The sequence below is a fragment of the Dipodomys ordii genome, unplaced genomic scaffold (assembly GCF_000151885.1).
Source record: "Dipodomys ordii isolate 6190 unplaced genomic scaffold, Dord_2.0 Scaffold110, whole genome shotgun sequence".
In the NCBI taxonomy this organism is placed as follows: domain Eukaryota; kingdom Metazoa; phylum Chordata; class Mammalia; order Rodentia; family Heteromyidae; genus Dipodomys; species Dipodomys ordii.
The window spans coordinates 3,885,603-3,906,603 of record NW_012267326.1 but is presented as its reverse complement, the minus strand read 5'-3'; positions in this window follow the sequence as shown (position 1 = coordinate 3,906,603).

Below are 21,001 nucleotides of genomic sequence, written 5' to 3'. Positions count from 1 at the left end.
ATATGGAAACAAAAGCCTTTTTTTTGAAAAAAAAAAAAAGCTTTTAGTTTTGGATGATTTGGTCTTCTTTACCTTATGTATGGTGTAGTCTATGTATATCATTGGAATCTGGGGGGGCACAGAAATCAAGGAAGTGCAGCAGTGGAGCTCAGGATATTGGTGAAAGTGAACTATATAACCCATGGGTGGAGACAGGAAGAAGGGACTGGAAGAGAGACTGTACAAAAGCAAATGTATTCACTACCTGACTCATGTAACTGTAATCTCTCTGTATATCACCGCTGTAACAACAACAAAGTAAGTTAATTAAAAAATACTATTCCCTCTTCATATTTGATTTCCGGGATGGTAGAGAATTCTACACTGAATATCATTTTCCTCATGTTTTGTATGCCTGAATCCTATCTTCTGCATATTTTGCTTTTTCTTTTCAGAAATTTCATTTTTGTCTTCCTGCTGTTGTGATATTTCATGACAATATGCTTCATGTAAATTTTTTCCCTTTCCTTTACTGGAAATTCATGTGTATATCCAGATAGAAACACATCCTTCAGAAGAGAGAAAGCAGTTATTTCTTTTCTAACTCACCCTGCTCCACTGCATGCCTACACCTCCTACCATTCTCTTTGTTAAAGGGGATTTAATCATGGTATCTGACTCACGCACTTATCCTATTTTAGTCACTTCACTAACAGGTGTGCAGACCTGTTACCCTATTTTCACCATGCGCCTCTGGAGACAAGAGGGCTTCTGGAGATTCCCAGATGTCATCTTCTTCCGTGACTGTGAATTCACCAGGCAGGGCCACCCAGGCCACTAGGATCCTTCTGAGTATCATTCACTAGGTCTTCAACAAATGAAGCAAATATAAGTGCAGGACCTTCAGCATAAATCTGATTTAGGCTTTCTCTGGGTCTTCTAAAAAAAGTCATGGGACCTAAATTTTACCACCCGCCCCTTAGACACTGCCTGCTCAGTCTACTATCTCACTTCTTGTTTTGCTAGCACTGTTCCATAGTGTATGTTCTTCATACCAGAAAACGTTGTTCTGTATCTTCCAGGTACTTGCTCCTTGGACCCCACAGATTCTGTCTGGCCTCAGTAACATGTCTCTCACCAACAGGACAGGTTGTTCACTGATTTGCTTCTGCCACAGATCTCTCTGTTTTGGTCTGTGGGTCCTTCCTTGTTAAGGGTAGTGCTGACAGGATGCAACATTGTTCCCAACAGTGGGCCAGCATCAGACATAAAGGAATCTGGGGAAGCTGTTGGGTACTTGACAGGCACATCTGAGCAGCACACAGCCAGCGTCTTCTAAACTACTCACCGACAGGCAAGCAGGCCGCGAGCCAGCAGATGAAACCTGAAGCTGACACAGAGTGTTCCTTCTTCCAGAACACAAGGGTGAAAGTCTAATTCCTACCTGATCGCCTAGTGCCTGTCCTCCATGGCTATGGAAGATCACATCTACCTGTACCACACAACTGCTTTTATTTTATTGAATCTTTTAAAATTTTATTGTAAAGATGCTGTCCAGAGGGGTTACAGTAACGTAAGTAAGGCAATGAGTGCATTGCGTGTCGGTCATTGTTACCCCTTCTCTTGTTGTTGTCCCATTATCCCTTCCCTCCCCTACCTTCCACACTCCTCCCCACCCCACCCCATCCCCTGCCCAAAGTTGTAAAGTTAGTTTCCAATATATTGTCCTGTGGGTATCATTGTTGCAATGGGTCCTCTTGTGTCCTTGTTTCAGCGTTTTGTCATTCCCCTCCCCAGATTAGACATATATATATATATATATATATATATATATATATATATATATACACACACACACACACACACACACACACACACACACACACACGATGCAGGGTACCAAAATCAAGTACAGTGACAACAGGGGATATACCATAGGGGGAATAACATACAAGGGAAACAAAAAAAAATCACATAGTACATTTAAAACAATAAAAACAAAGACGGACTTCTTGTGTCCATATCTCGGGATTCATTTCACTTAGCATCATCTTATATGGTCATATGTACACAGCGTTTGAACTTTTCAGCTCATTTGATAAGATTATCCTCTACATATACTAATTATGAAAATATGGGAAACCATGGGACCTAAATTTCTTTGGGACTGGCTTACTTCACTTAGTATGATTTTGTTTCAAGTCTTTCTATTTCCTAACAAATGGGGCAGTGTTGTTCTTTCTGATGGAAGCATAGAATTCCATTGTAAGACCCAGAAATGAACCTGCAGTCCTATAGCCACCTAATCCTTGATAAGGGAGCCAAAAAATAGAATGGAAGAAAGGCAGCCTCTTCAGTAGATGGTGCTGGCAAAATTGGTTAAACACCTGTAGAAAAGTAAAATAGAGGATGGGAAGGGGAAACAAAGGAGGAGGCTACAATGCTTGATAAGAAATGTACTCATTATCTTGCCAATGTAATTGTAACCCCTCTGTACAGCATTTTCACAATAAAAAAAGGAAAGTAAGATAGATCCTTATATATCACTCTGCACAAGTGCTTTTAAACTGTGGCTGTTACCATGCCCACTGATGAATCAGCCAGAGCATTCTATAACCAAGCACAGAGAGAACACAATGCAGGTAAAATCAATGAGAAGGGGAGAAAAAAATTATTAGATCTTAGTCTCCTTAAGTGGGAAGAATCACGTTTTTAAAAATCTCAAATTATCCCTTTCAAGAACTTGACTTAATTTTGAAACAAAAGCCAAAGAACTGAATTAGAATTAAGTCTAAAGTTTTTTTCCCATTGTTTAGAGAATACGTTATTAGCTTCTGTAATCAAACCCATGTAGATAAGAACTTACATTTTTAATAATGTGCATTTACCCCTGTACAAATGGAAAAAGTAAGTTTAACATTTCTAGACCAATATGGCTATTAATTTCTGTACAATGTCAACTCAACACAGTAAACTGGGATATTTTTTCCAAACTTGACAGCACAGCTAAAATTTCCAAAAATTCAAATTATATGTATATATTTATATTTATATAAAAACCAATAATAGCAGTATGTTATGCATCAATAGCAGCAACAGCTTTTCCAGGTAGTCTAAAGTTATTTTTAACACAACCTCAATAAACTTTGAGATTTTATTTATTCACTTATTTATTAATTAATTAAGAAGGAAATTAATTAATTTGTGTTGGAAGTTGAACTCAGGGCTTACCCTCTAGCTTGGCTGTTTCACTCAAGGCTGGTGTTCTATGTAAGCCAGACCTTCACTTCCAGTGTTTTGGTGGTTAATTGGAAATGAGAGTCTCTTATATTATTCTTTCCTACCTGTCATTTAACTATGATCCTAAGATCTTAGTCTCCTGAGTAGCTAGTATTATAGGAATGAGCCAAGGTGCCTGGCTCTTTTTAGATTTTGGAAGCAAAGCAATGTGAAAGAAAAAAAACCAGTTTAATAAACCTTAGCACAAATGTAACAGACACATCTAAAATCCCTAAACTTATTCCTAGTGGCTTAAGTGCTATCAACATGAAAAGTGACAGAAAGGAGAAAAAGTCCCTTTCCTCCCCTTCATCTCCCTCCTCAATAAAAAGAGTCTACAAAGATAATATTGGCCAAAATTTTCTTTAATTATCTAGGAGTTTGATGGGAGAGAATGCTTCATAATTTATAAGCCAATTCTGGTTTAGCCAAATTAGGTCTTTAATTCTTGCATATTATAGCAACGATAAAACACAATTACATGTTACATAGGAAACAAACCCATAAAACAAAATGAACAATCAATATAGCTCATTCCCTATAGAATTCTTTTTGGTATTTTAATGTGCCAGATCCCCAAACTAAGAATCAATACTGATTATGTTCCTTTCAGAGAGGAGTAGTGGTCACATCCTGTTACAGTTTGGGGTTTTCAGCACCTATATCTTCTCCAGCCTGTATCTCCAAGGCCTTGGCGGTAGCCCACAGAAATGGTGGCTTGGCTGATCTCATTCAGGGACGTTTGCTACTACCAATAATTTAGTAAGATAACATTTGTCTATGTCAAATCTTTCACTTTGGTAGTGGAAAAGGATGAAGTTGATGGAAATGCAGGCTCAGTTTTTTGACTCATAAAAATAGACCTAGCCAGAGGCTGGTGTATCCAAAGTAGCAAGAACCCTGGGTTCAAGTGCTACAGTGAATCTGGTTAGACAACCAGAGTATTCCATTAGTGCATCCAACAATGCAGTTTAGGGAGCAAATGATGATAAAGAACCAGGAAACTCTTGTATAACTCCCTGTAAGCCCCTTAAGATTGCCCTGTTTGAATCTAGGGAGATTTCAGCTTGGCCATGTGTGTCGGATAAACTCATTCCTTGCCTCATGGTGGTAATTGAAATATTAATTATTTAATAAATAATATTCTGAGATATCACTACATGGCATCTGTTCATCTTGGAATCTACTGTAGGAACCAGCAGAAAGGGACAAACTCTTGTTTCATGATGAAGCACACAAAGCCAGTGGATTAGCATAAGATCCTTAGAATCAGCTAGAAAGTCACAAAGGCCATTGAATGGACAGATAGCAATCCATGGGAAGCAACTAGGAAGCCACACATGCACTGGTATCTCTCTGTTTGGAGCAGAGCACTATGAACAGATCAGACACAGCTTATCTCCTGTCTTGCAAGAATAAACAAGGTGGTAAAGAAATGAGTCCATATTTGTGTTGTCTACTGTGATCTGAAGCAGGATAAAGATGTGGAAATAATGGCACAGATCCAGATGCATTGTACACATAAGCTGCTTTGTTAAATTGCAAAAAATTCAATACATAACCTAAAATTAAGATAAGTAAGGGCAGAGGTGCGTTGGCAGGGATGGGTGAGAATGTTGGAAGGGGTGACGTTGATCAAGATGCACTCTTCATAAAGTGCTTTGTGAATGGCAACTCTTTTCTACAACTCCTTAAAGAAAATAAAAATACTCAGGGAGAAAAAGAAATGGAGCATCTGTGGTCAAACACATTAGAGAGAAACTGTTACGTTATAGTTCTCTTTTTCAAGCCCGAAATGCATTCATACCAGTTCTTGTTTCTCCTTTTTATCCAATTTGTCAAAATCTGCTCTTGCAGCAATAATCTGATGACTGTGCTTATTTCCTTATCTAGACTATTAACAAGCATCTACTGGGATTTCACACACAGGCAGCAGTCTGTTATTACCAGCCCTGGGAGACTATGGCATGGGAGACACAAACATTTCAGCAATGGAGAAGGAGAGGACAGGAAATGGGTCCCAACTCTTTGGAGAAACTAGATAAGGTTCTACCAACGCCTTCTAGCCTGGCACTTTAGACACACTGCAGTCCTGCCTAGTGCAGCTTGGTACTACAAAAAAAAAATAGTCGACCTAGGTTGGGGGAGGGATGAAACTCTAGTCATTGGACATTTCCAGAGATGGCTTCAGACTTGATCAACTCATAGAAACCTTTGAGAGAGCTGTCAATGGAAGGGCACATTGATGATCTCTTGGGTGGAAAAGCAGTCCAATTTTCTCCCTAACATGGAGCGACTCTACCATCCAAACCAGAATGCTTCGGAAAATTGAAGCAAGAAATCTCTGTAATTGTCTTATAATAAAGTTCATTATCCAAGAAACTCTGGAGAAGCTGGAAACATTTCCTTACTCTTGCTGTTCCTTTCTTGCTGTGACCTTCTGTCATCTACTTGGAAATAAAGAGGTCTATACCAACAGTGGGATCTGATTTGCTCTCAAAGCACAATGAATCCTGGAAAAGCTGCTAAAATGTAGATTCCTAGGCCTGGCAGCAGAGATTCAGCTTCAATATGTGTGGGGCAAATTTTAATTGCTCAGGAGGTCCTTGAAATGAAAACCGAGGTTCATATTTTAAGAAACACTGGGTCTTGGAGCTGGAGCTAAATGTGGGTCTGAGCTTTTTCATAACTGAGTGATCTTGGGAAAATAATAATAATAATGTTCTTAACATTCTCAACTATATGGGTTTAGTAATGGCCATATCATAGAGTATTTTGTAGTTCAGAATATGCCTTGGCATAGTAATTAACACCAAACCTATGCAGTACCAGTACCCACTAAATATTCAATATTAATTCTGTTAGAATACATGAAGCTGGGTGTTTGTGGCACACAATTGTAATCCTAGCCACTCAGGAGGCTGAAACCTAAGGAATATGGGAGGAAAGTCTTTGAGACTCCTATCTCTGATTACCAGAAGAAAAAGTTAGAAATGGAAGTGTAGACCAAGTAGTAGTGTCAGCCTTGAGCCAAAAAGCTAAGAGACAGTGCCCTGACCATGAGTTCAAGTCCCAGTACTGGCAGACACACACACACACACACACACACACACATGAAATTTATTTGTAGTTGAACACATCAAGCAATGGTGATTTCATATGGTTCAACCTAATAATTCAGGAAAATTTCTCTAGGCATCTTGAACTTTATTTCATAGAGTATTTATCCTTGAGCATTGAAATGATCATAAATTAGACAGGTTCTTTGACAGGGAGGTAGAGAATTCTAAACCTTAAAAAGAAAATGTGTCTCTCTAGACCTCAAGCTGTTGGATTGACCCACAGAGACATTTTACAAACTTTGGTGAGCACACAAATTACATGAGCCTTTGTTAAAATTCAAACTCAAACTCAGTGGTGGGGTGGGAACAGAACTGTGAGTCTATAAAGCTCCCAGGTGTCACTGGAATGAATGCTCCTGGTCCATAGATCCCTGCTCTGAGAAGCAAGAATCCAAGATGCTTAAAGGGAGATCACTTTGTAAAGCTGTCCTCAAGGTTTTGACTCTCCAATGAATAAAAATGAAATGTTTATCTTTCTAACATGATCACCTCTGGGGAATCATGGTGCCCTTGAGTTAATTGCTTTTTTGTAAGTACTTTAAGCAAACTTACTATGCATTTATCTTAACACAAATCCAGGAATTTGGATATATTCATATTCTGATTGATACAGCAACTTATAATTCAAAAGGATTTATTTTTCCTCTCATTCTTATGCTAAAAAGCATAACAGTTTAGGAGCTTAAGTGCATTTATTCATTCATCAAACATTTCTTTCACATCAACTCTATTCTCTGCTTGCTTGTTGGTTGTGGGCTAAAAGAAAAACATGCAGGAAGGGAAGTGAGAGAATGTTTCAGAGCTAGCTAGGATGAAGCTAGAACTGGATCACAGAGTTCCCAAGCTACAGAATTTTCTCCCTCGCACCAGAAGGAAAGGGGCTACAGCATAGAAAGGAACTCAGATGGGCTGGGTGACTTAGATAGATAACAGATGCTAGAGAGATATAAATAGATGGTAGATAGATGGATAGATAGATAGATAGATAGATAGATTCATACATGCATACATACATACATACATACATACATGCATACATTCTAGATAGACACAGATAGCTGATCGATAGTTGATAGATAACAACCCTACAACAGTGGCAGAATCTGGAAAGTAAAAGTCTGTGAGACCCAGTCTATTTTTCCATTCTTTTTCAGTGTACACATGGGAGAAATACTCCTATCATGTAGAAATGTGACCCACTAACCTGTCCACTCCGAACTACAATTTTGATCTCCATCTACATTTCCTCTCTGAACCTCTGGGCTACTGTTTCAAGCTTGACTTAACTCAGCTTGCCTCATTCTTATTGTAATGACACCATCCTCTCTCTAAGATGGAGAAGGGAACTTACCCTTCTGCATAAATCCAGAAACCTTTTCAGCCATATCCACAAATCATGGTCCCCCAAGGACTGAAGTGCATCCACACATGGGTTGAAGTTCCTCTATCTGCTCCTGGACTGATGGGCTCATAGCTGAGAGGTCTGGCAAATGTCTGACATACACATCCCCTGAGGGCTGAGAGTGGCATGTTTTCTTTGAGCACAATAGGACATTGCTGGGTTATTAGCCAAAGTATATCAGTTGGGGTTGCAGAAAGAGCACCATAACTCCATCTGTTCCATCTGTATTTTGACTCCCACTTGAGACTGGCATTCTATACCTCCACTTCTGGACTTTTCTGTTTGGCTGGCCATACTCCTCAGACTTCTGTGTTCTGAGTAGCTAGGATTACAGGGATGAGCTACCAGTGTCTGGCCTTTCTGTTTCCTCTTAACACCAGTAACCCCATCACCATGCAGTAAACTGAGTGAGAATCACTCAGCTATATTTAGCAAATATTTACTAACTATAACAGGACAAGGTGCCTAGTCTATCATTCACTAATTGGAACTCATAAGCTGTGCTCATTCTCTCTCGGTGACACTGTTTCTAGATACAGGCCAAGTCTTCCCAGAGCTCAGGTAAAGCAAGGCAGCGAGGAGCACACCATACTCTTGGCATTGGGAGATCATCCCAGCCAGTGTGAAAATAACTATTACACTCCAAAGTTGCAACCATTCCGGGGCTCCATTTGGTTCTCAGCTCTGATGGTCCCAGATCTGTGACAGTGGAGTCACTGGACCACTCTGGATGCTGATTTTGGAAATACAATAGAGATGAACACCACCTGGTCAGGATGCCATAACTGCTAAGTAATGAAATGTGTGTGAAATCCCTGTCCCAATGTCTGGCCATGGAAATGCTTAGAGTTAGAGTAGATGTGGCTATTTCTCTTCTGGAAAAGAAATTGCTTTAACCCACCTTAAAATCCAGTCAGCAGACTGAACTAGCTTTGGCAACCATTTATAGTCTTGGATTCTGGAATTTTCCATGAGAGAAATCCCCAAGTCTGTGCATCCCAAATCCATAGAGGATGATGGCAAACTCAGGGCAAATCACATCCACTGTGCTCTCCGTACACCTGGCCTGTGGACTGGCTTTTTACCACATCTGCCTTTCCCTTGCTCTCAGGTTTACTTTCCTGATTGGCTGTTTGATGATAAACACTAGTACATCTCAGCCCACTAACACAAACTCACAGAGGTAACATGTGGATAAGCTTTCAGCTAACAGTGGTGCCATCAAAGGAATTCTAAATCCCCAGGCAATTAAACCAGCACATTGTATGTATTTCCCCTGTGTTGGAAAGGGGGCTTTCAGCCTTCCATAAAGAGGCTCCTGATGTCTCCCTCTTAGGATCAATACCCAAGCAATCATAAACCTGACTTGCTCTGCTATCACCTGAGCTATAATCTCTACTTGATGGATAGAGACCATAAAACACTTTGACAAATGCAGCTATGAATCCAGAGGCCTTTTATCTGCGGGATCTCTCCAACAGGTCTGTCTAAAAGACACATGTGGACAGCATATCTCTCCTGAGAAGGTATGGGATCTTTCCCCCCTACACTCTACTTCCTTTCTCTTTCTCCTCCTCTTCCCATTCCTCCTCCCTCCTTTTCCTCCTCTTCTTCCTCTTTCTTCTTCTTTTGTCAGTTTAATTTCCAGCATTAAATCATTAAAGACATATCAACATAACCATTATATGATTGTGAATAATCCTTTACTAACGTATAATCAAATATCAAGCCATGCTAAAGTTTTGGATTGTCTCATGAATGTGTTTTCATTCCACTCAAGTTTCCAACTGTCTCATTCCATCACATTTGGCCAATGTGTCTCCTTAAGCCTCTTTAGAGACTTCTCAGTCTTCTTTCATTTTTTCCATCACATAAATTATGTTATAGAAATCAGGTCATGTGTGTAGAGTTTTTCCCATTCTGGATTTTTCACACCTCGTGGGTATTGTTTAACAAGTTTTTTTTCTCCCCACCGAGTTTCCTCTAAACTGGTGCTTCTATCTGTAGGTCGGATGGATTCAACTGTAATTTTTGGTGAGATTTTCCACATATGGTTCGGTGTACATCCTGTGCTACTGAGTCATCTCCTGAAGAACACGATGCCTGGTTGTCTGTCTTTATGTAATGCTAAAACCTATGAGGACATTTTATGATTTTTATATTTTTCCTATATTGCATGCTGCATGCGCTTGGCTAGATATACAAGTGTCATTTCTCAGCATTTCATGGGGCAAATATGGATAAAGTCTTCAATGATTCATAGAGGGATTAAGATACATTATTTTTCATTAAGTGATTAGAAGAGGGCTCAGGCATAAATAGCACTATAGAAGACAAATAAGAAGATGCAATTATCAGCTAGATGCTGGTAGCTCACACCTGTAATCCTAGCTACTCAAGAGGTTCACATATGAAGATTATGGTTGGAAGCCAGGCCAAGTAAAAAAAAAAAAAAGACATATCCTTATTAACCATCAAAACAACAGAAGTGGAAGTATGGCTCAAATGCTAGACGTAACCATGAGCACAAAAGCTAAGCAAGAACTTGAGGTCCTGAGGTGAAGCCCCAGTACCACTACTAAAAAAGTAAATATAAATATGTAAATAAATGAATATGTAATCCTCAATATGTATACTTAATATATACTATAAAATATATAAAGCAAATATGAAAATATAATCTATACTTTAAAGTGCACAAATATTTTATGGATATTTCTTGATTTTTAAAGAATGTGAAATACTTTACCTATGATATTTTAATATATAGTTTATTAAATAATATAATGTATAACAATATAATGTATATTAAATAATATACTGCAGTACACTTAAATATATTTCAGTATTTAGTGTATTTCAATGTATTTTGTTATTATAAGTACTTAAAATTAACATATGTATAATGTATGTGTAGGGTATTGTATTATTAGATTTACGCTCATTTTTACAGATTACATAATGGTTTCTAAGGTCATTTGGCAATCTTCTGTTTCTGAAGACTACTTAGCTTCAGGGCAAAAAGACAAACCACAGTAATTCAGGAGCTGCTAAATCATCGTTACTCAACAAATGTTTCCAAAGTTTCTTTTTCTTTTTAATTTTTGTGTAGGTACTGGAGATTGAACTCAGGAACTCAGGGCTTCACACTTTCACTTGACTGTTTTTAATGAAGGCTAGTATTTTTCCATTGGAAGCCACAGCTCTACTTCTGCCTTTTTGTGGGTTAATGGGAGATAAGAATCTCATGGACTTTCCTGGCCAGGCAGGTTTTGAACCACAATTCTCAGATCTCATTTTCCTGGGTGGCTAGGATAACAAGGTATAGGCCATCAGTGCCTAGTCCCAAAGCTCCTTCTCAATGCTGATCCCAACAAGCAAGCCCAGCTTAGTGTCTGTTCTCATGTGGATATGTTAGCTTTTGAGAGAGCACTACTGAAGTTTGGATTTTCTTGTCTTCCGCCTTTTGTCTATTTCCCACCTTCGCATCCCACATTCTGTTAGTATCTGGTATTTATATGCTGTGTCTATGCATCCTGATTTGCATCAGGAGCTGTTATTTTGCTCTTACAGAACATTCAATTTTAGTTCCAGGACCACAGAACTTGAGCCCCAGATTATGCACCTGGCACTTTGCCTGACCTCTTGCAGCTCTCAGTATTGTGAGGGATGGTTTTGAGAACTTGACTTCAATAGCAGAATTGATTTTGAAACAGTATATTGAGTAGCTATTGTACATCGAAAACTCATCAGGTTTAATGGCTTTAATGATCATTTGTTTAGCTCATGATTTCTGTGAGTTAACGTTTTTATGGGGCTTGGCTGGACCATTCTGGTCTTGGCTGGGCTCCATCATACACCTGTGATTAGCTAAAGGCTAGGTAGATAGGTTTATGAATGAGGCTGTGTGTGCATAATGCTAAAGTGACAATTGAACTAAGTTGATTTGATTCACATAGTCTCTCGTATTCCAGCAGGTTAGTTTGGGCTCATTTATTGATAGAAGCAAGGACCAAAAGAAGAGAATTCATATTCTGATTCTGCATTATATCACCTCTGCCACATTGTATTGACCACAGAAAGCATTAAGACTCAGTCCATCTCCTTGATGGGATAAATGAGGCAGCCTGTAAAACTACAATGTAAAGGGAAGACACAGAAAGAGGGGTAAAGGATTGCAATCATTTTGGCAAACTATGTTCCATGATTTCTTTGTGTGAAATCACATCTGGGGAAGAAGGCTTAGAAGTGGAGAGTTTCCATGAAGTCCTACTTACTGCCTACGGCCTATATCCAAGAATGTAACCTGTCCACCAGCTAGTGACCTATCACTGAAAATGAATCACTTGGGATTGGACCATTCTGAAATTTAATATTCAGAACCAAATAATATTGCAGAAGCAAAGTGAAGAGCATCTCAGGTTGAGGGTACAAAGCTGCATATCTTCCTCCTTCACTCTCCCAGCCAGACAATGATTAGGGGAGAGATACAAGACTTGTCTCTTTGCTTTGATGTTTAAAAAATTGTAAGCAAATGCCATGTGAGAGTCCCCAGACTGCCCACCACCCTCTGCATGTTATTCTTTCTATCATAATATGCTTGTCAAAGCAATAAGGTATTACAGAGCAACAAGCTGTGGAAATGCATGCAAAATAGCATTTCATACTTTGATGCACCGAGAGTCAAAGTGAACATCATACAAACCATTTAGTTTTGAAACCAGCTCTTGTGAAAATCGTTTCATTGCTATTCAAAATTCAATTGTGCTCTCTTTACAAGGGCCTTTTATACCAAATGTTTTCCTCACTTGGCGGAAGGAGGACTTGTTAGTGGAAAGTTGAATCTGTCCAAGAACCTCACCTCTATATTTTCCTTTTGATAGGATATTTGATACCTACCATTTGAATTTAATGGCTATTTTGTTATGTTTTTTAGGCTGGGTGAGAAATTGTGCAAATTATGTCACAAGATGCTTTTATTTTTCTTTTTGTTTGTATATGTGACAGTACTGGGACTTGAACTCAGGGACTTGTACTCATGCTTGGCTTTTTCATTCAAGGATGGCATTCTACCACTTGAGCCTTAGCTCCACTTCTGGCTCTTATTTTGGTAATTTAGTGGCAATAAGAGTCTCATGAATTTACTTGCCCATGATCCTCAAATCTCAGCCTCCAGAATATTTAAGATTATAGGTATGAGCCACCGGCATCTAGGCTAGATCTAAGCCTTTTAAGTAGCTACTTTTCTTATTGCCTACCTCTCTACCTCCACTCGAAAAGACAAATGGATTTCACTCTGTGGGTGGCTTTCATTTTGCTTTTATAAAGCAATATATTTTGCTCCACCCAGGTCTTACAGATTTTAACATATTTTGCATTGATTAAAGTTTTAGGGTTATCTCTATGAGATCCACTCTGCTATGCTGTATACCCTTCTGGATATGAACTTCGACATTCACTTCTTTAGAAAACTTGCATAGGGGACTGGGAAGGTGGCTCAGTGGTAGAGCGCTTACCTTGCATGCATGAGGCCCTGGGTTCGATTCCTCAGCACCACATAAACAGAAAAAAACTGGAAGTGGTGCTGTGGCTCAAGTGGTAGAGCGCTAGCCTTGAGCTGAAGAGCTGAGGGACAGCGCCCAGGCCCAGAGTACAGACCCCAGACTTGCATAGATGGGGGTAAGTTTGAATTGGCTATGAAATAGCCTGATTTGATATCCCAGTACTCATTTTGACCTTGTCAAGTCTGCAACTGTGTTTGAAAACACTATGTCCTAAGCTTATCCAATGATATGTTTGGTTTGGTTGATCAAATGCCATACAATTGCCAAAGAAACACAGAGAAAAAAACAACTTTTCCTTCTGTCCAATCCTTCCTTCTTTGTGTCTTTTCTCCCCTTTCTATTCTTTGTCCCTGGTAGTGTGTGTGTGTGTGTGTGTGTGTGTGTGTGTGTGTGTGTGTGTGTGTGTGTGTGCTGGCTTGATCTCAAGGCCTGGCTCTGTCCTTTAACATTTTTACTTAGGGCTGGTGGCACCCTATTGCTTGAGGCACACAATCACTTTTAGGTTTTTTTTTCTTCTTCTTCTTTGGGTTTAATTGGAGATAGAAGTCTCCCAGACTTTCCTGCCTGGGCTGACTTCAAACCACAGTCCTCAGATCACAGCCTCCTGAATAACTAGGATTACAGGTGTTAGCCACTGGTATCTGGATCTCCCTGGTTTTGTTTTGTTTTGTTTTGTTGTTTTCCTTGCCAGTCCTGGGGCTTGAACTCTAAGCCTGGGCACTGTCCCTGAGGTTCTTTTGCTCAAGGCCAGCTCTCTATCACTTGAGCACAGTGCCATTTCTGGCTTTTTCTAGGTAGTTTATTGGAGATAAGGGTCTCAGACTTTCTTGCCTGGGCTGGCTTTGCACTGTAATCTGCAGATCTCAGCCTACTTAAGCAGCTAGAATTACAGGCCTGAGCCACCAGCACCCAGCTTCTCCCTGCTATTTTTAAGGGGCTTCTCTGGAATCTGGGAAGAAGATCCTGGGTACAGAGACTGATATAACACACTTCTATACTCCGTGTTGCTCCTAGTTCCTACGGGAACATGTAAAGAATTAACTATCACAGTCCAGTGCTTCTTTGAAGGAGCACGGGGTATAGGTAAAAGGGAGGGGCATATCTCCAAGCTTAACCAGGAAGGGCTATCAAGAGAAGTCAATGTTAAGCCGAACAAGGAAGGTGAGAAGCATTTGGCATTCCATCATCCCTGGAAGTGTGCTTTAGTGGAGAAGATCTGGGGAAGGAAGGAGAGAAGGGTGACCTGGGAAGACAGCAATGTGGCCTGTTTGTAGAAGGAAGAGGAGGACCCAGACAGCTACCTTCACCATAGGATAGTCCTTCTTGTGCTTGATAGAGTCCCTCATCCACTCATTTCCCTTTTACAGGGAGCTGCTTGCTACCCATTCCCAGACCCCTTCAGGCTATGGAGACAGGATGCAGGATGACATGACAGATCATGAAACATGGAGCACCAGAAACTGATCTGGAGGTTGGCTCCAGAATCTAAGTTGGAAGAGGGGATAAACAGGTCAGAGGAGGGAGGAATGGCCCTTCGGAGGGAAAGGCTGAGGTGGAGTTGTGAGGAACAGAGACTTAACGGGGCAGAAAACCGTCTGCCACGTCAAAGCAAAGTTGCAAAACGTGAGTACAACAGCTATGCCTCATGCTGCTCAGGAGGCTGCACTCTGAAAGGATCAAGATCCGAAGCCAGCCCAGGAAGGAAAGTCTGAGATTCTTACCAACCATGAACCACCTAGAAAAGCCAAAAAAAAAGAAAAAACAAAGCCCAGAAGTGGAACTGTAGGTCAAGTGGTAGAACACCAGCCTTGAATAACAAAGCTAAGGGACAGTGCCTGGGTCCTGTGTTCAAACCCCAGGATCCACATGGAAATTTAAAAAACAAAAACAAAACACTTGCAATGCTTGCAAGCAAGAAAAAAACCCACAGCAGTTTGTAAAAATTATTATTATCTTTAAGTCGTTGTACAAAGAAGTTCCCATGCTACAAAACAGTGTATGAATTCAAGGTGTCTGACAACATTGTCACCCATTGCCACTAACCCATCCTTTTTCTCACTTTTTTTTTTATTTTGAGATTAGGTGATTACATAAATTTCACATCTTTCACAGTATTGTAGAATAGTGATACTTAGTTAAAAATCACAAACACATTTTAGCTTTCACAAGGCAAATTGTCATTATCATGGTTTATAAAGTTTGTGAATTCTATGATCTTTGATACGATTATTTCTTCCACATCAGGTGCTGTTTACATTTCTTTCCTTTTGCTTAGTGTCAGCTGTTTGACCGCTTCCTACCAGGCTTGCTCCTTTGAGGGCTTAAGGCCTGTGAAAAAAGGTCAGAGTACCACACAGAGCAAACTGTTGAAAAAAATTATGTTTAAAGCTAGAATTCCTTGAGGAGAAAAGCACGGCATTTTTGTTGTTCATTGGCTTATTTTTCATTTTGATGTTGATTCTTAATCTTCCACTAAACCATAGCAGGCACCCAGTGTTAGAAATTTTTAAGAGATAAATTAAAAAGATTTGTAAGGTCTAAAAGATTATATTTTGTACCTGCATGAGATACTATGGGAGACAGAGAAGCTACTTGGCATCCAAATGTAGGGTTCTTAGTTATTGTGAGATGTACCAGCTGTGTGACAGCAGGTGAATGACTTCATATCTCTGAGCCTCGCTGTCATCTACAATAGCAAAGACGATGCCCACCGTGGGCATGTTTATGAGAATAAAAGTGATGTTCATTTATACGTATGATGGTAGCTCTAAAACAAAGTTTTTAGATTCCAGGCCCAAAGATAGGCAGGGCTATGTAAAATAAAGAGGATTGGTGAAAGACAGAGAAAGATTTGTTAAATGGCAGCCAGAGGAAGACAGCACTTCAGCCATCTTCCCAGGTACAGATGCTGGCTTCAGGCTAATAGGGAGAATTGGAGTCAAGATATGATATGTCAAGGAAGATATGTACAGTTGAAGTCACAGGGATGGCCTGGTTAACAGCTGAGTTTTGGGTCCTTGGAAAAGCTCCAAGAAGTTATTATTTTATTACTGGAATAGAACAGGAACAATGTGATGGCCTGTATTTTTGGCTGTGTTGCTTTAAGGTAATCGGAAAGCATTGCTTGTTTTAAGGGACAGTTTGCCTTCCGCACAAGGTATGTGTTATTCTATCTTGTCTTTTATCCTGCAAGCAGGTGATTTCAAAGTGACAGCAGCAGAGGATAGTTCAGATCAAAGACATAGACATGAAGTCAGGGGACTTTTAGTTAATTCACAGGACCCAGAAAAGCATCTTTTAAGTTGCCTCGTATGGCTCCTCCCATAACGAAAGCTCTGATGGTTTTATATGAAGCGTATAAAGAGCCATAGCTGTCATTCTTGAAGCTGGCAACCTCTTTTGCCTCAAACTGAAAACCACTTAAAGAATTCAAGAACAACTTGATAAAAAGAGATTTAAAGAGTACATATATTTACATATTTTTTAAGTTCCAAAAACCTTCTTGTGACATTGATCAAGAAGCTTTATACTCATGGCTTAGGGAGTTGCAATCTCTTTGTGCAACTTCTTAAGTCACAATAAAAATAAAACCTGCTTTTAGAAAAGGATTCACAGGGGGTGCTGATGATTCATGCCAGTAATCTTAATCTCAGAAGGCTGAGATCTGAGGATCATGGTTTGAAGCCCACTGGGGCAGGAAAGTCCATGAGACTCTGATGTCCAAGTAACCACCAAAAAAATTGAAAATAGAGCTGTGGCTCAAGTAACAGATTGCTAGCTTTGAGCACAAAAGCTCAGGGACTGTGCCCAGGCCCTGAGTTGAAACCCCATGACTGGCAAAATTATATAAATAAGTAAAAACAAACATACATAAGTACATAAATAAAGAATTGGCAACTTTAAAGATCTGGGTATTTTTGTATTATTTAGTTGCTAAATAGTTACTATCCTATCAGGATCTTGAAAAATTATCAACAAGCTAATAGAGCACTAGGAAATTGGCTAAGCAGAATTTCAAAGAACACTTAGGGCTACTTGGGAGGAGAGGAAGAAACGTACAGCAAGGAAGGTAGGGGTGGGACTCTCTTCATGGTTAGGATTCAAGGGTATAAGTATATTTCGCTGGCTGGCAGAGGAACGCTTGGAGCTGTGGCTGTCCAAAGTCAGCCGGATGAAGCTGGGGCTGGCAGACAGAGAACCATCTGCTGAGATGCCAAAGAAAGTCATCCGGAAGCTGCTGTGAAGAGGGATAGGAGGTGGAAACTGTTGCCTTTTGGATTTTCTAAAAATGTCCCTGGAAGCTGTCAGAGCTTACAATGGGATATCCCTGACTCACCAGGAAAAAAAAGTCACCAGCCAGGCCAGCAGGAACTTATTTGTTGCTCTGGGGAAAGCCGCTGAGCTCCAGCCGGAGCAGGTAATTTTTGCTGCTGGCCATGGGGGCTGCCTTAGTCAGTTTACTATGGTTATAATAGGATACCACAGCGTGGGTAATTTCTAAAGAAAGGGAATGTGTTTCTTGGTTCTGGAGGTGAGAAATGCAGCCTCAAGGTGAGACTATCCATGCTGTGTCATGTACAGTGGTGGAGATGGAAGGGCAGGGGACCAGGCATGGGAGAGAAAATTAAGGCTGAACTCACCTTTTACATGACTTACTGTTTTCCCCCCAAACCACAGTACTTATCCATTCATACGAAGCCAGGATCCTATGACGTTAGCATATCTAAAAGGCCCCACCTTCCAGTACTGTCACAGTGGCAATTACATTTCCACAAGAGTTTTGGAGGGGACGAACATACAAAATACAGCAGGAATATTACCCCTCTGCAGCAGCCTACCAGGACCACAAAAAGAGCAGGCCAGGATCAGGAAGAAGATGCTCCCCTTCCTTTTCTTGTGTCCTGCCTGCGCCCCCTGCTGGTAGCATTTAGCCTGGTGCTGGCAGGCAAAGGAGAACTTCCTAGGTCCCCTCCTTGTTTCTTTTTCTGCAAGGAAAGAAACATTGGGTTTACAGAAAGGCTGTGTCTTCCTCTGTCTCCGAAACGATCTCTAAGAAACTTACTATCTGTAACTTGAATGAGTCAACTCCTTGTGAAATGATCAAATTAAGAATGCTAGCTAGCACTGAGCACTTCTCCAAGCCATTTGGACAATTTTGTATTGAAGCAATTCGTGTGATTTCTTCCATGGTTTTGTGGATGAATGTTAGGAAAACTATGCATTTACGCAAATGATTGTGATCGGATTTCTTAGACTTCATGAGCTGTAGCAACATTTCACTTTCCCGAGCCAATATTCTCATTTTTAGAAAGGTAATTTAATAATCTTAAGGCTGCCTTAATGTAGCACTGTATCGTGGAAGATTTGTTTGGTGCAGTTCAGTTCCTTCAGCCTAACAAGAATTAAGTGCCCATTATTCTCAAGCTTGAGTCTCAGAAGTGTGCAAACAATTTATGAAGGGCTTGCTCTCTGTGAAGACCAATAAAGGAGCAGAAAGAAGCCAAGCAGAGGATAACCTAGGGTGAAGTCCCACAGGACCAGTTCAGCTTATGAGCCACTCCACAGAATGAACGCTGTCTGAGCAATGGAGTGGAGCTGTCCGACTTCTGACCTCTGAAGAGATGCTTGCTGTTCTGACACCTCAGCTGTCTGCTCAGGCAAAGTGTACTCTGTCCGGTAGTTGAGATTAGTCTTTCAATACCACATTGACAAGCTGGGTGCCATGGGCTCCTACCTGCAATCCTAACTACTCAGGAGGCTGAGGTTGTATGATCTCAGTTCAACACTAGCCTGGGCAGAAAAACCCGTAAGACTCTTATCTTCAATTACCTGCCAAAACACTAAGTTTACAGTTCAGGAAGAGAGGGATGTGGGATGGTAACTAGATAACTAGGGATATATGATAACTAGAACAGAATGTCAAGTAAGGTTGTTCTGGTTTGTTTTTCCCAGAAGTTTCTTTGGAACATGGATTAAGCTACGAGTGGTTTGTTTTGGAGAGAATCCGAGGCATTACTTCTGGAGAAGCACTAAAATAGAGAAGGAAAGCATTAAAAGATAAACCTTAAAGGAAGTTACTATTTCAGGGCAACTCTTGACAGCAAGGCAGAATGGAAGCCTCATAGTTTATCCCATTTGGGGGTGGGGTGAGAGAGCTGCGGAATTTGTACATCAGTCACCACTGAACTCCAGGGGAAGGCTACTCTGGGTAGCAGAAATACACCACTCCCAAGCAGAGCTATCCAGTGACATTTTTAGACACAAAGGCAGATACCAACAGCTTGAAATCATGCCAGTGTGCCCTGAAATAGAAGAGGTTAAGGATATGCGGGTAACATTTTACACACGGGTGCGTTCTGTTTTATTTCTGGGCATGAGAAACTGGGACACATAAGTTGTAGAGAAGGGGTAAGGAAGGATCACTAGAAATGAATGGTTTAAGATTTAGCATAGAGCCAGGGACAGTGGCTTTCACCTCTAATCCTAGCCACTCAGGAGGCTGAGATCTGAGGATCAGTGTTTGAAACCAGCCAGGGCAGGAAAGTCCATGAGACTCTTATCTCCAATAAACCACCAGAAAACTGGAAGTAGAGCTGTGGCTCAAAGTGGTAGAGCATTAGCCTTGAGCGAAAAAAATCAAGAACAGTACCCAGGCACTAAGTTCAAGTCCCACAATGGGCAAAAAATAAATAAGAGAAATGTAAGAGAGAAATGAGCTGATTTATGTGACAGAGTTGCAGAGAGGAGGTGGTCTCAGGAGCTGGGATGAGTATAGGGATTGCTGTAGAATAGATGGCCCATGTCAACAGGAGAGGAAGGGTGACTGTCACCATTTCTCTAAGATAAGGGTTAAGAGATCAAAGATTACCTTATATCCTGATTTCACACTGATAACAAAGGATGGAGTCATTTGGGGTTTTAGTGGGTGAAGGACTTGGATATTATTCAAGTAATCTGACCTTAGTGGAACCACAGGGTACCTTTTATATGGTAATGGAAAGAGCTACCAATGGCTGATCAATGATGGGTAAAAGAGTCTCTGGTAAACTGGGTACCACATCATTGTGACACACATAGTTGAAACTGACCTTCAAAATATTTTGATGTGTGTGCAGTGGCAATTAATCCAGCCTCGATTCTGACTCAAAAATTGGTTGGGTTGATTGACTAGGAAATTTCCAAGTAGAACTCAGAGAAAGAGTAACTGTAGTAGTAGATCATGGAGTCAGATAGACTAATAAGAAAAAACATGCTCTTAGAATTGGGAGTTTCCCGATATTTAAATAATATTGGTATGGAGGGAAGAAATGGAGAAGTGGGAAAAGAGGATGTAGACCAAGGTGGAAAAACAAGAGGAAGCCAGACATGGTTACATCCTGAGAAATGTGATCCAGAAAATAAGCATGATATTGAAATAACAGAATCAAATACAAATAAAAAGAATGGTAAAATAAGGAGGAGGGTGAGGAGGAGGAGGAAGAGGAGGAGGAAGAGAAGAAGAGAAGGAGGAGAAGGAGAAGGAGAAGGAGAAAGAGAAGGAGAAGCAGAAGGAGAAGGAGGAGAAGAAGAAGAAGAAGAAGAAGAAGAAGAAGAAGAAGAAGAAGAAGAAGAAGAAGAAGAAGAAGAAGAAGAAGAAGAAGAAGAGGAAGAAGAAG